The 14,977-nt window shown below is 39.9% G+C and overlaps 1 pseudogene; it reads left to right on the plus strand.

Moving 5' to 3' along the window:
• Positions 1-12,309, plus strand: part of LOC139461012 (streptococcal hemagglutinin-like) — a 43,447-nt pseudogene extending 31,138 nt beyond the window's left edge.
• Positions 12,310-14,977: the final 2,668 nt, after the last annotated feature.

Raw genomic sequence — 14,977 nt, forward strand, 5'->3', positions numbered from 1 at the left:
GTCAATGCCTGCATGAATCCTGATGGACATACTGTAAAACAACTTATTCCCTAGCACAGGACTAATCTCTACTGTATTATGTACCAACTCATTTGAAGTTTACTTCTTTTTGTGTATTCACTCTGTAATGTTATAGAAAAATAATGATACCCATCGCAATGGTTGTATGAATAATAACATTCAATTTGTTTAACTTTTAGGATGAGGTTGTATGTACTTCAGCCAAGAAAGTGGGTATTATTGACACAACTCCAGGCCCTGTAACGTGGCTTATACGGTATGGAGGTCTTTGCTATATCTAATACCCTTGTGTGCATCCCATGATTAATATAATAATATGTTGCTTAACATGTTTGAGCGGAAAATCCATCATGGTGCTTTCTGTTTTGTTTTATTAATGTAATTGCTGCTGTTTCAACTTCTGTTCAAGAGTCGATTACATATATTTTATATATATATATTTCATATTCGCTATATTCGCTCAATCATTACGTTATACATACCAAATCCGCTTTACCACGACGTTTTCAATCAACGAATGATATCAAATGCTCTGTTCAGGCCTGACGGCAAGGCGCAGTTTCTCAATGGATCTCTCAATGGTAATGTTAAATGCAGATTGTAATATGAAATCCAAGTTAACATTAAAACAAACATTAAATTTATCATTAAGATCACTTTACAATTTACGATATCACGGTACACTATGAACAAAAACAAAATATTCTGAGCAACTACTGAATATTTATGAACATTATTACAATGGTAATTTCGAGTACTGACACAAAGTTTCATTATTCCAGTGGACCTTGGGCAAGTGAACTCCTCTTCAGTGATCACGACACCGTCAACTTCTGTGAACGTTACGTCAACGCTGTCCACCATGCTGTCACAGCCTCTTTCTATGCAACCCTCCATTAAGTCAAATATCCAGAGTACAGAATCTTTCAGCCATACGATATCGATAATGGCCACGTCCGCCTCCTATGCAACACATATCCCCTTGGCTTCCCTACTTACCCCATCAAGCAACGTGATCATGTCACACTCATCTGAGGCTGTAACGTCATCCCCTCAGAGCTTGTTTCTGCCGCCATCACAGACAGCATCTGAATCATCATCCCTTCCATCTAGCCTTACATCACCATCCATGACAAGTGGGGGTACTTATGCTTCCTCAAATGCAATGTCATCCTCTGAAGACTTATCCTACTCATCATCCCAAACTGTGGCAATGACCTCTCTCCCTTCCAGTATAATATCATCAGAGGCCAGTGCAGGTGTTTTTACTTCCTTAATAGGTGCGCCTACTTTGGCAATGACCTCTCTTCAATCCAATATGATATCTTCATCACAGCGCAGTGCAGGTACTTATGCTTCCTCAAGGGCTGTGTCATCGATGTTGTCATCTGACACTTTACCATACCCATCATCAGAAATTGTTGCAATGGTCTCTCTTCCTTCTAGTATAAAATCATCAGAGGCCAGTGCAGGTACTACTGCTTCCTCAAAAGGAGCGTCATCGGGGATGATGTCGAGTCCTCTATCACCTACTTTGGCTTCATCAAAGGCAAGTGCAGGTACCTATGCTTCCTCAAGGGGTGTGTCGTCATCTGGAATGGAGTCGAATTCCCCATCACCTGGTTTAGAAATGACGTCCGTTCCTACCAGCATGATATCGTCACCAGAGACAAGTACACGTGCATATGCTTCTTCAAGGGGCGTGTCATCATCAATGTCGTCATCTGAATCTTTGCCATACTCATCATCACAAACCGTGGCAATGACCTCTCTTCCATCCACCATGATATCTTCATCAGAGGCAAGTGCAGGTACTTATGCTTCCTCAAAGGGTGTGTCATCATCTGGGATGGCATCCAGTTCATCGTCACTTGTTTTAGAAATGACCTCCGTTCCTACCGGCATGATATCGTCATCAGAGGTAAGTACGGGTACTTATGCTTCTTCAAAGGGTGTGTCGTCATCTGTATTAGGGTCGAATTCCCCATCACCTATAGTAGCAATGACCTCTCTTCCTTCCACCATGATATCTCAATCAGAGGTAAGTGCGGGTACTTATGCTTCCTCCGAGGGTGTGTCATCATCTAGAATGGGGTCGAATTCCCCATCACCTACATTAGCCATGACCTCCGTTCCTACCAGCATCATATCTTCATCAGAGGCAAGTGCGGGTACTTATGCTTCATCAAGGGGAGTGTCGTCATCTAGGATGGCACCCAGTTCATTATCACCTACATCAGCAATGACCTCTATTCCTTCCAGTATATATTTATCACAGGCAAGTGCAGTTACTTATGCTTCCTCAAAAGGTGTGTCATCATCTGGGATGGCATCCAGTTCATCGTCACTTGTTTTCGAAATGACCTCCGTTCCTGCCGGCATGATATCGTCATCAAAGGTAAGTGCGGGTACTTATGCTTCCTCAAAGGGTGTGTCGTCATCTGTAATGAGGTCGAATTCCCCATCATCTAATTTAGCCATGACCCCTCCTCCTTCCACCATTATATCTTCATCAGAGGCAAGTGCAGGTTCTGATTCTTCCTACGAGGGTGTGTCATCATCTAGAATGGGGTCGAATTCCCCATCACCTACATTAGCCATGACCTCCGTTCCTACCAGCATCATATCGTCATCAGAGGCAAGTGCAGGTACTTATGCTTCATCAAGGGGAGTGTCGTCATCTAGGATGGCACCCAGTTCAATATCACCTACATCCACAATGACCTCTATTCCTTCCAGTATATATTTATCACAGGCAAGTACAGTTACTTATACATCCTCAAAGGGTGTGTCATCATCTGGGATGGCATCAAGTTCATCATCACCAGCATTAGAAATGACCTCCGTTCCTTCTAGCATGATATCGTCACCAGAGGCAAGTGCAGGTACTTATGCTTCCTCAAAGCGAGTGTCATCATCTGGAATGGGGTCGAATTCCCCATCAACTATATTAGCAATGACCTCCGTTTCTAACAGCATGATATCGTCACCAGAGGTAAGTGCAAGTACTTATGCCCCCTCGAGAGGAGAGTCAGCATCTGAATCATTGCCCAGTTCATCAACCACCCTCTCATTGTCTGTTCCTGCTTCTAGTGTGTCGTCAGCGGCCTATCTTCTTCCCTCACAAAGCTCAGTGAATCAAATATTATCTTCACATCCAACAGTATCTCCATCGGGATCAATCTCTTTTACATCTTTCCTCCCAACACCAACATCCAGCCGGATGTCTCTCCCTGCTGCTGTCGCTTCCAGCCTCTTACCAACGGCTATTACTAGTTTACCCTCAGCATCCGTGTTGATGTCAGACATAATCTCCCCTTCCTCCTCTCTGCTTTCGCCTGGCCAGTCTTCAGCCATACCAGGAACCTACAAACAAGAACCTCCAACGACTGGAGGAACAACGATCACTACAACAATACCAAGAGGTGAGTTGTCTAGAAGTGAATACATTTATTCCATCGCTCATTATGACACGATTGAATCAAGACATTTGACGTAATATCCTTTAGGACTATTACTTTGGTGCTGACATATAATTTATATTATAACTTTGCCTTCAGTTGCACCAAGCATTTCAAATCCCAGTCAGAACGTCAATGCATTTTTTGGGGAAAACGTCATCCTGTCATGTGATGTCACAGGAGTGCCTCAGCCAAGTGTCACGTGGTATTATAACACACAGGTATGCAGTGTTTATATATGTTCAATTGATGGGCAAAATCCTCTTTCAATTACTCGAAGGGACATTTCTATTAGGTTTCAATCTTTGCTGTTGTAAAAACACCTTTTTCTACTATAGAATAACACTATCAAGGCAATTCCTGTCACATTAGTAAACGAGATGATGGTATGCATTCCAGTGCTGTTCTGACGTGTTATACTTTTGAATTATTAGTTATCCAACTCTATCCATACAGGTATGCAGGTGTATGTATGAAAGTCACATTCAGTTACTTGAAGGAATATTTCTTTAAGGTTTCAATCCGTTTTATTATTACCACTTTTTGCGTTTTAGGGATTATTTTTCTGATATTGAATACCATCATAAAAGGCAATTTCCCTAACATTAACAATCGAGATGAAGGTTTGTATCGCAATCGTTGTTTTACGTTTTGACCACCCATGTTATCAGTTATTTAATTTTCTTCAACAGGATATTTACAATGCCAAGCCTGACGGAAACAACTTAAGCCTTGCGTACGTAACTAACGACAACACTGGCGACTACACGTGTGTGGCTGAGAACTCAGTTGGTGTGGCTAATGGAACAATACATGTACAGATAAACAGTAAGTCGTGAATCTAAAGAGTTGTTTGTAATCTTAGTGAGACTTTGTGCTGAAATCTAAATTGTTGACTCTTTACTTCACCTTAATACTTTACATGGTAAGTATATATTCCAATTTGATAGACATGCAATTAAGCCTGGGAACATGGTACATATATACCTGAAAAACGCATTCCATTTTTTTAGGTTATATCTAGTATTCTTCTCACCTGGCGGCTTTAATTGCCACTTATGAACTAGACATCATCCATTGTGTTATTGCGTTAGAAAATGACGTCACGTAGTTGGTTTAGGGTACATATATACGAGTGTATTACATAATTTTACCGGTCATCAAAATGTTGATAACCATTATTTGTTTTCATAGTTGAGAGTGTTCGATGTAAAAAAATGTCTTTGTTAGTTATTTCCGGGAATGCTGTACTTGTATTTCTTTGAACTTTTCCACAGATAGTGAAAGCTAGCAGAGGTCAATAACCTAATCAACTGTCATTGTAATATTTGTATATGGGTATAGCTGACGTTTTCACCATAGAAAATATGCCATGTCGGGTTCATTTGATTTAAGCGCCGTAAATACCTTCTATAGAGAAGTCAACAGTAACCCCTGTGGTTCCCCTAGGGAAACAACCTCCTCATGATCATGAATTTTTGAGATATACAGACGTGCGTGTCAGGCTGATCCATTTTGCCATGGACGAGTTTGTTCTTGCCAAGAACATCCAGCTCCATCAGAATATTTAAACATGCAAATGCCTTGCAGTTTAATTACATATCATTGTGAAATATTGATACGTGTAACTTGGTTTGCATTTGATTCTAGAGCCGATAACAATTTCTGTGGAGAAGCCAATAGTTGTCCTGGAGCCTGGCAGTGTTACACAGTTGGTGTGTAAAACTAAAGTTCAACCGCCTCCTAAATTTACTTGGAGCAAATACGGCGGAGGACTGGACCTGTCTACGGACCAAACAATTATAGATTTTGGAGACGGGGAGATGCTCCTGACAGGCGTCAAAAAGACAAATATTCAACAATATGAAGGGTTATATATCTGCCACGCTGATGATGGTGTAACTACAAATGAGGCATACGTGGTTGGTATGTGTATCAGCAATATTACATACAGATGTGTTTGTTTTCTCAATGGAATTATTATTTGATCCTTAAATTCTAGTTACTTATTTAAGACATTTTGTTGTAAGTAGGCGATGTGCCATATAAGATGACTTTAATAAGTGTCTATCAGTGATCATCATACTGTCTAAAAAACACACATTTAAATGATATATAAATGCAGCTGATATATTATGTCTGACATTCAATACAACAATGCTCTTTGATTCAGCTGCTGGTAACATTACCAAAACACTCGACAATAGTAAAAAGTTCAGTGAAATTGGCATGAAACCTGGAGAGGCTTTTCAGTAAGTAGTTTCAATCCTCTTTTGGTGTCCACAATACATCAAATATGCTATAGATATGCATGACACGAACGTACATTTTACATCCAGATGAACAAAGGCGATTCTTCTCTCTCCAAAAAATTAAATATGGTAAATTATCATCAACATACACCCTACTACTGCAGCTTCCAATGTATGTTTCTTGCTTTTTCATATACCTCTTGTGTTTATATCAACATTAGAAAGACTGAATGAGTCACACTCAGCTGGTAAACCCATGTATGTATCTGTGTATAATCAATATGGTTTACATTCAGTGCCATGTGTGTTCCTGGGACTGTTGACGCTGACGGTTCATCACTGCCAACCAAATTTGCATCTGTAAGTTACGCGTGCGAACTGTAATAATGCAAAGCTGCTTGAATTATATTGTGACTCTATGATTGTGTCGTTTCATACAGTTTCCTGCAGTCAGAACGACACCCGTGTATGTTTAAATTAGTTTTTGAAAACACACACCGGGATTCGGGTACTTTGGTCTATATCAAATGAATATATACTGAACTTCAGAAGAGACGTCACCACAAGTAACATTGCATGAAAAGTTGTCATTTAAATATCTGGGTAATTTTTTTCAAGGTTTCTAAAATCTAATATTAACTTGTCCGGAAAAATGAAATAATGGAACAATAAAACCGATCGCAAAAACGCATCACGGCAACGGCCATGGTAACCCGATGCACTTGGGTTCCGTGCAAATTGAAATGTACATGTGTTTCCCCATTTCATGTCCTATAAAAATCCATCCAGATCGGATAACATTCATTCGTTATTGAATTGCTACCACATGCCAAGATTGACAAGAAATCAGCGACACCAAATCCTTGAACGATTGCAAGCAGGACAAACCGCCCGGAAGGTACCAGACCACCAACACCGCAGATGACCGACCACGTAGTAGAAGACCAAGGGTTTTTTACTGCTGCGGAAACCGCTCGACAGACCATGGGGACACACCAGCGACACATCAGTGCGGACATCGTGCGTCGACGATTGACGAGCAGACACCTCCATTGTCACAGGCCACGCCGAGGACCCATTCTGTCACCATGTCATCGCCAGGACCGTCTTCAGTGGCAACACGCCACCAGCAGTGTAGAAGATTCCTCTTCTCAGACGAGAGCCGTTACAGCAGATGGCAGAGAGAGAGTCTGGCAACGCCGTGGGGAATGTTATTTGGACGCTTGTGTTGTTGAGGTGGTCCGAGCATTATGGTGTGGGGTGGAATTGGTCTTGCACAGAGGGTCTGCGCTGTTGTCTTCTAGACCATCAGTCCAGGGAGAGGCAATGGTGTCACAGCCGCTCGGTACATTGATCAAGTCTTGATACCACACGCCATACCTCATTTAGCACGTCATCGCAACCACGAGTTTCAGCATGATAACGCCCGTGTCCACACTGCAAGAGCAATAAGATACTTCCTCTAGCAGAATGGCAACAGAACAATACAGTGGCCTACGCTCAGTCCCGATTTAAATCCCATTGAGCACCTGTGGGACGAGATTCAAAGACGGCTGAATGACGTCCCACCAAGGCCGACAACTGCATCTGAACTGCGTCAGACGTTCCTCAGAGTGTGGGCTCAAGTGCCTATGACCTTCATCCATTCCATGTATCGACGTTGCAAAGCAGTCATCAATGCACATGACGGACACACGATATTCTGACTTGTGATGCCATATTCACAGTGTTGTGTTTCACTTTAAGAAAACTTGCACTTTCATTTCAATCTTGATGATAAGTTTGGACAAATAAGGTTTCTCATATATTTATAAAGGTGACGTTTCTTTTGCGTTTCAGTATATATTATGAACCATGACGTGTTTGCGTCGTTTGCTTCCTTCTCTTATTCACCAATATAATAAATCACGTGTGAATACATGTATACATTACAACCGTTGCTGCCATTCTCGTGTAATTACAGAGTTGACAAAGGTGACGTAACATGTATCTCTTGAGTTACAACATGACATTTTTTGCACATTTAACATTTAAGTGTAACCATCTTGTCAATCTTTCTCCCAAATGTACTCATTTAATCTAATTTCGTAATAAGGCACAGTTAACTCATTCATTAAAACCACAATGTGGGTCACATTTGCTATTTTAAATGTAATAATATGATAAAAGGAGGGATAGAAACTTAAGTTGTAAATATGTAGATAGAACAGTAGAACGTCAAACTATTGCTCCCTGGCTAGATCATTCATTTGCAGGGTAAGGGAGAATGTAGGAATGGGTGAATGTAGGAATTGGTGAATGTAGGAATGTGTGAATGTAGCTAGGTTAACATGGACTGGAGAACGTTACGATACCATTCTTCCAATGTAATGCATGCAATTGCCATATGCGATTCATTTAGTAGGATATCACGATTCATCATATAATGGGTGGGTTTCTCGGCAGGATAAAGACAACGGATGAAAACGATATCTGTTGGCGTCATATAGATAGAGATGCAAATATCAAAGGTCAAGTAGGGACTACTTTCAGTGTTTACAAACAAACATGTCGTAGCCCCTGTCATTCGGCGATCGGAAACCATAGGGAATATGGAGAAACTACTGAGATAATTGCTATCATTATCAAAGGAACAGTCTTATATACTGAAAATCAGTGTCTCACTGTGACGTAGCTAAGACATTTTCCAAATTTTGGCAACTTTGGATATATAAATTGCGAAACAAAGCGGGATTTGTAGCCATGTCTGTGCTTGTAGACCTTTTGCGACTTGGAACCTATTCCACAAATATCAACAGTTGGATTTGGCCGAAATATGTTCGAATTGTTACCTTGTTTCGTTTTGTCGCTGTGTGTAAATCTGACTGCACTTCTTAACGTTATGGCATGACAGACTGTCAACAACGTCTGACCGTGGCCGTGACTAGGGTTAGAGTAGGGTTAGAGTAGCTTCTCTTTGACAAAGGCAGTTACTCTAGCGGACAGACCGATGGATTGCCGCGAAAGGCAAGTAAACACAATTTGTGCAGGCAATTATTGTTCTGCGTATATGTTGTTTCGCCACTGAATAACTATATTAGCTACTGTCACTGTCCGACTGACACGTCTCTTACCGTGTGACGTAACATATATTAATGCGCACATTCCAGGAAAACTTGCAATGTTTTGGTAATGTTTGTGAGAGATGAAAAGCGATTTTCAAGCACAGAATTGAAGAATGACATTATATGATAAAGAGGTTATCGCTTAATACAATGTTTATTCCTAATACAGGATGTTTACCATCCCCAAACCGCCTCCGTGGTCTAATGGTATAGCGTCCGCCCGGAGAGCGGAAGGTCCGGGTTCGATCCCCGGCAGCGTCATACCAAAAGACGTTAAAAGATGATACTTGTTGTTACCCTGTCTGGCGCTCGGCATTAAAGGGCTAAAACAAGGACTGGTCGGCTCGGAGTCAGTATACTGTGTATGAGTGGGATATTCATGTTAAACTGTGGCATGGTATCTCAGTGAGCTAGCACTATAAATCGGCATCAGCCCGGACTAGTACAAGCAGCCACACAAACACACACACGTACATGCACGTCGCTATATAAGTGCAATAATCTTGGACGCGAGGTTAAACCCCATTTCACCTCACCTATTTACCATCCCCAAACACACTCGCGTGATAAGCTCTATTTATCAGTTTGGGAAGATATTTACTTCATTCAGTCTGAGACTGGTGTACATATACAATCACGGCAGATAGAAATGCATTCTTACAGACTCGATGGCCCGAAAGGAAATTTGCCATAGCGTTTAAAAAGAAAACCCATCTTCTATATTTTTTATTTGTTCAAAGAACATTTACAGGTTGATTGAAAGGACATGCCAAGTAAACTACAGAGGTCCGTCAAAGTATTTCGTTCCCAGATAAATTACAATTTATATGAACACACAAATATACAAAATGTAGTCCTGGCAAATATGACATCGTTGAACGTCATCTTCAGTAAGCCTGCACTCTATGGCGTGTTCTCTGATTGCAAAGTACATTCACAAACACCAACATATAAATGTGCTAAATGAACATAGGTATGTTTACATTATGACTAAGCATTCCTCGTTCAGCTGGAGTTTGGGAACTACGAACATGCTGGAAACTTCATAAAATAATGCAAAATCTCGTCATGTTGTTTACAAGTCAAATGGTTCTGTTGTAAAGCAATTATTTGGGTTTGATCTTTATTTCAGACTGACTCTATTTGTGATTCAGCCAGGAGGGTTGGTGTTCTCGCTAAAGACGCGGGGCCTATCACGTGGTTTATAAGGTAGGGTGCATCTATGTATTTATCTATACGCACGTAGTGTCTGTAAACAGGATATATAGAGTTTGTGAAATATAATCAGAAAGGCGTTAGTTACGAATTATACAAATTTGATCGACATATCGACATTCACTTATTCCAGGCTCGATGGCAAAGCAGAGTTTGTGAACGAGACGAAAGGAGCAGTATTGTCCAGTTACGTGAAAAAAACTTTCCCTTAATAGCAGATAACCCATTCTAGTTACGAAATCCTTAGAAATTTATAATGTGATGAAATAATATTAAATGATATGATGATTAATTTTTATCCGTCATAAATTTGTTAGCGTTTACACGGGAATGCAATGCAGCAATATGTATTTGAAGAGATTCATTGATAAATGACTTTTTTCATTTCATAGTAGCTGACGCTCCAACTGCACGAGATGTACCAACGTCACAACTATCCAACAAAGCAACTGCAGGCAAAGGTACTCCCAGTTAATGGGGATGGGCGCGGTGGATTTTGTACCGGTGCAGCAGTGTTGTCAATGAATGTTCAGGAATTTATACAATGTGTATTGCACAATGTATTTAGAAAAGCACCATTGGCATGGATTATGTGAACCCACATTTTGTATTTGTTGTTACAAAGTCAATCAAAATGTGGAAGTGATTGGACCACACTTGGGTGTATGTTTTGTGATGATAGTGTAGAAGGACGGTTTCTGGAATTTATATGTGTATTAGAAGTCACGGAAGTATTCTAAAAGGGATACAAAATATGGAACAATAATCTTTGAGAACAACTACATAATAGTAATGATCATTTTGAAGCTGCACGGATTTTGAAATACACTTCCAAATGTTTAAAACTCGCTATCGTTGTCAATGTTCCATTTACTGTAGCACAGCAACAACTAGAGAAGATACAAATAACTTTCCACGAGATCACGCAAACTGTCCATCATAAGGTTCCATTTACTGCAGTACCACTTTTAAAAGAAGATCCCACTATCTGTGCATGTCAATGTGCTGTGTACTGTAATGCAAGTTCTAAGAGATGAACCCACAAACTATATCCATGTCAATGGGTCATTTCCTCCACTCCAACATCTAAAAGAAGACCCCACTAACGGTCCATCTCAATGTTCTGTTCAAAGCACCTCTCACCTGTGAAACATGTTCCGGTCCTCACTGCGGTGTGGTCCCTGGACCAGACACCCAATGTCCCAGTATGACACCCTTCTGCATGACCACTATCAACACCAGGGCTGACGGAAGGAAGTCAGTTACTAAAAGGTCTGTATTTCTTTACTGCTAACACATATATGCACGTACCTATATCTTACTACTTTCAGTTACTTGTGTCGTAATCGACATCTTCCTTTGCTCTTTCCTTCTAATTAAATGATTTGATTAATTCGAGAGTTTGCAATATTTTTTGAACCAAATATATAATTAATCTTTTAATGAGCAACGTGTACATTTAGACACGCAAACGTGTATCAAATATAACAAATTGACAATGATTGTAAAAAAATCATGATTCATTGAAATATTAATTTAAATATTGACATGAAAAGGCTGATCCTTCCTCTTAAATCTGAACCGTTGGGACAGTCAAGTGGTATCAGCGCTGGATGGTCACGGGTTAGACACGTCACATACAACTGGGTGAGAAACCCATTTATCGTTTCCCCAACAACGATACTGTTGGTATGTTGCACAAAACAGCGTAAAGCATATTCACTCATGTTATTTCATTTTACAATTTCCAGCTGTGCCTCAGTTAACGACTGTGAGACGAAGTGGTGGCAGCTAACATCGGATGATAACAAATGTGAGAAACTTGGGCCAGGAAACCCATACTACCAAGACTTCACCTGCAGCTACTGCTGCACCGAGTCAGGATGTAACAAGGGCGGGATCCCCAAGAAGGACACACTGTACAAAGGGAATATATAGTGATGGACAGATGACAGAATGACATACGGAAACACGTGGACACTTATTTGTAATAGTCTACTTCCCAGGGTGAAGAGTCCAATTAAACACAAGGTTTAATGAATGTTGCTTCTGTGGACATGTCAATATCAAAATTGCACATTACCTCAAATGTGTATGAAAATTGCATCAAACCTATAACTTATGAAATGTATATGACATATATTGGAACATCCCTCGTATATACAGTGAGGAGATAGTAAACTGAGGATGTAATAGTCGACGACCTTTACTGAAACGTTTTCAAATTTGTATGAACACGTTGTAAGGAAAAAATAAATCTCTTTGATCATTTTATTAAGATCTGATTTTCAAACTTCAGTAACACTCGATGTGTTCTGAAAGGAAAGAGACATTGACGGTGTTCCATGTACAACTCGTGCACTACTCAGACAGCTGTCACGTGTAACTTATGAAATGCTTCAAACATACGATTTCGAGTATGACACAGGTAAACGTCTTTTTCCAGTGATAATAGTTCGGTAAAGGCAGCCCTATTCCCTGGCATGTATCACGCGTTTTTCTTACAAATGTGTGTCTCCTTACCGTTACATATATTATAAAACTCTTCTCAATTACGTTGTCATCAAATAACTTTATAAAAAAAACCCAGATCTGTTGTACTACTTGCTCAAGGTTAGATGGCCAAGAAAATGTTTGCCACACATGAAAATTGTAAGCATATACACATAAAATACACATTTGTTTGTGATCATATTGAGTAAGTAAGTTGGGGTCAACGCCACTTTGAACAGTATTTCAGTTATATCGTTATTGTCAATTTCATATTGGATGTCGAATTTAAGCGACGCATATCTCAGATGGTTATCACTGTGGTGAAACCTATAAACGTGAGTTGGTGTTGCAAACAAATATTCCCAATTCAGGCAGTGGATCCTGGTGCGACTAAGCAAGACAATTCTGCACAGCGAATTTCGGCGCTTTACACGACTAGGCTACCATATTAAGTTTTAATGTGTCTTCAATATTAACGTTTCAGTTTAATTATTTTTATATTTAAAAAAAATGATTACTTCATAACTGACAACCTTAAAACTGCTTATCATTAAAAAAATAAATAAAAAAATAAAAAATGTCTGTTGTATATAAGTGTTTGCGCTGTGTAACTACTGAATGTTACTGTGAGCTGTTTTCACAGTTGAAGAAATAACACGTTTCAATACAAACACCATGCAGTGTATAAAGAGGTTTTCTCCAAGGACAGGGCGGTCGGGTAGCCTCGTGGTTAAAGTGTTGGCTTATCACGCCGACGATCCGGGTTCGATTCCCGACATGGGTACAATGAAGCCCATGTCTGGTGTCCCCCGCCGTGATATTGCTGAAATATTGCTTAAAGCGGCGTAAAATATCATACTCACTCACTCACTCACTCACTCAAAGGACAAGCGAATCTTCGCATACATCTCACTAGCATAATTTTGCTGTCGGAAAGAAGATTATGTATTTATTAAGATATTCTTGAATTGCCACACTGCATGTCTATCTCACATCTGGAGGGACAACATTTGGTATAAAAAAACATTCAAATGATAAAAAATGATTGAGGAGAAATCAAACATGACATAAAATAAAATAATGAAAGGGCTATATCAGTTCAACTGTTTGACACATGGACTGAAGAAAGAACCCCAGAAGCCAGAAGCACTTTTAAAACAAGTCATATGAACACCACACAGAGTACAACGGTGTCAAATGTAATTGTATATACGATACATCTACAGATTTGTTCACTATAACGTATCCAGCGGTTGGGTTTAAGGACACTGAAGTGATGCAAATGTGGATATCAGTAGACAATATGACTGATTTAACATACGCATTATAGATAAACGTCTTTTCAAAATAAAGGTATACGGTTTGGGTAAACACTCACAACCCTCATGAATTTAAGTTCGTCTGATCATAACATACATAGACATTTAACGCAGAACGCATTTGCAAATGTAATAGCATAACAGGTTAAGTTTCCTTTTAACGCTCTTACCGCAAAGCTACTGAGCTGGATCACACTTGCAAAAGAGTCTTTGGGAAAACCAACACCTCGTTTAAAACAGTTTCATGATTCACTTAGTATTACTAAGTTAGTAACAAGTGATATCTCCTCACACCGTTTCCTTCTATATATCATATGAACCCGAGCGATACCGACCTTACAATTGCGTACATTATGTTATCGTTTACATTGCCCACGCGGAGTAGCATGATAATGTGCGTTGTGCACATGTTAAAACGCTCAGATAATCGTAATAATGTCGAGTTGTATATGAATGAGACTGTCTCCTTTTCAATATGTTTTTCTGTGTGTCACATCTTTATAATTAACTTTCAATGATCGGCCAACTCATCAATGATGACTGACATATGTAACCGCTACTGGTTCATTAACGACTTCGAAAATCTCTCCCGCCACGATTATCGGATATTATTGACGTCTTGTACTTGATATAAATGTATTACGACGCACCATCATTGGGACTTTTGTGCCTGTAAAGCAAGTTGAGCATACATGCGCTCATGTCACCTTTCTCATTTCGTGAACTGTTTTATTTCTCGATACTGTTGGCTGTTGTATGGCTATCAGTATAAACAGTCACACGTATAGATCTAGCGCTACATCTCATGAAGTACAAAACAGTGGTATAAAAAGGATATATGTATAAGGATTATCGAGGCTCGAGGTAACGAGAGTCCAGTGGTTTACAAATGCTCCGATACTGTGCCTTATAGAATGTACTTATTCAGTTTAACATTTGCTCTTACGAAGTATTACGTATTACTACCATTTCTTGGTCATATCTTAGTGGTGCAATGATTGAACTCAATTGATATCCCCGACGCACGTCGTTATCAGCTGTGTATGTCCCTTGATATAGCGCCCGCCCAGACAGAAACCTATGTCACTTGAGCTACACGCTACAGGGGAGCG

The sequence above is a fragment of the Haliotis cracherodii genome, unplaced genomic scaffold (assembly GCF_022045235.1).
Source record: "Haliotis cracherodii isolate W230 unplaced genomic scaffold, xgHalCrac1.p SCAF_14, whole genome shotgun sequence".
Taxonomy (NCBI): Eukaryota; Metazoa; Mollusca; class Gastropoda; order Lepetellida; family Haliotidae; genus Haliotis; species Haliotis cracherodii.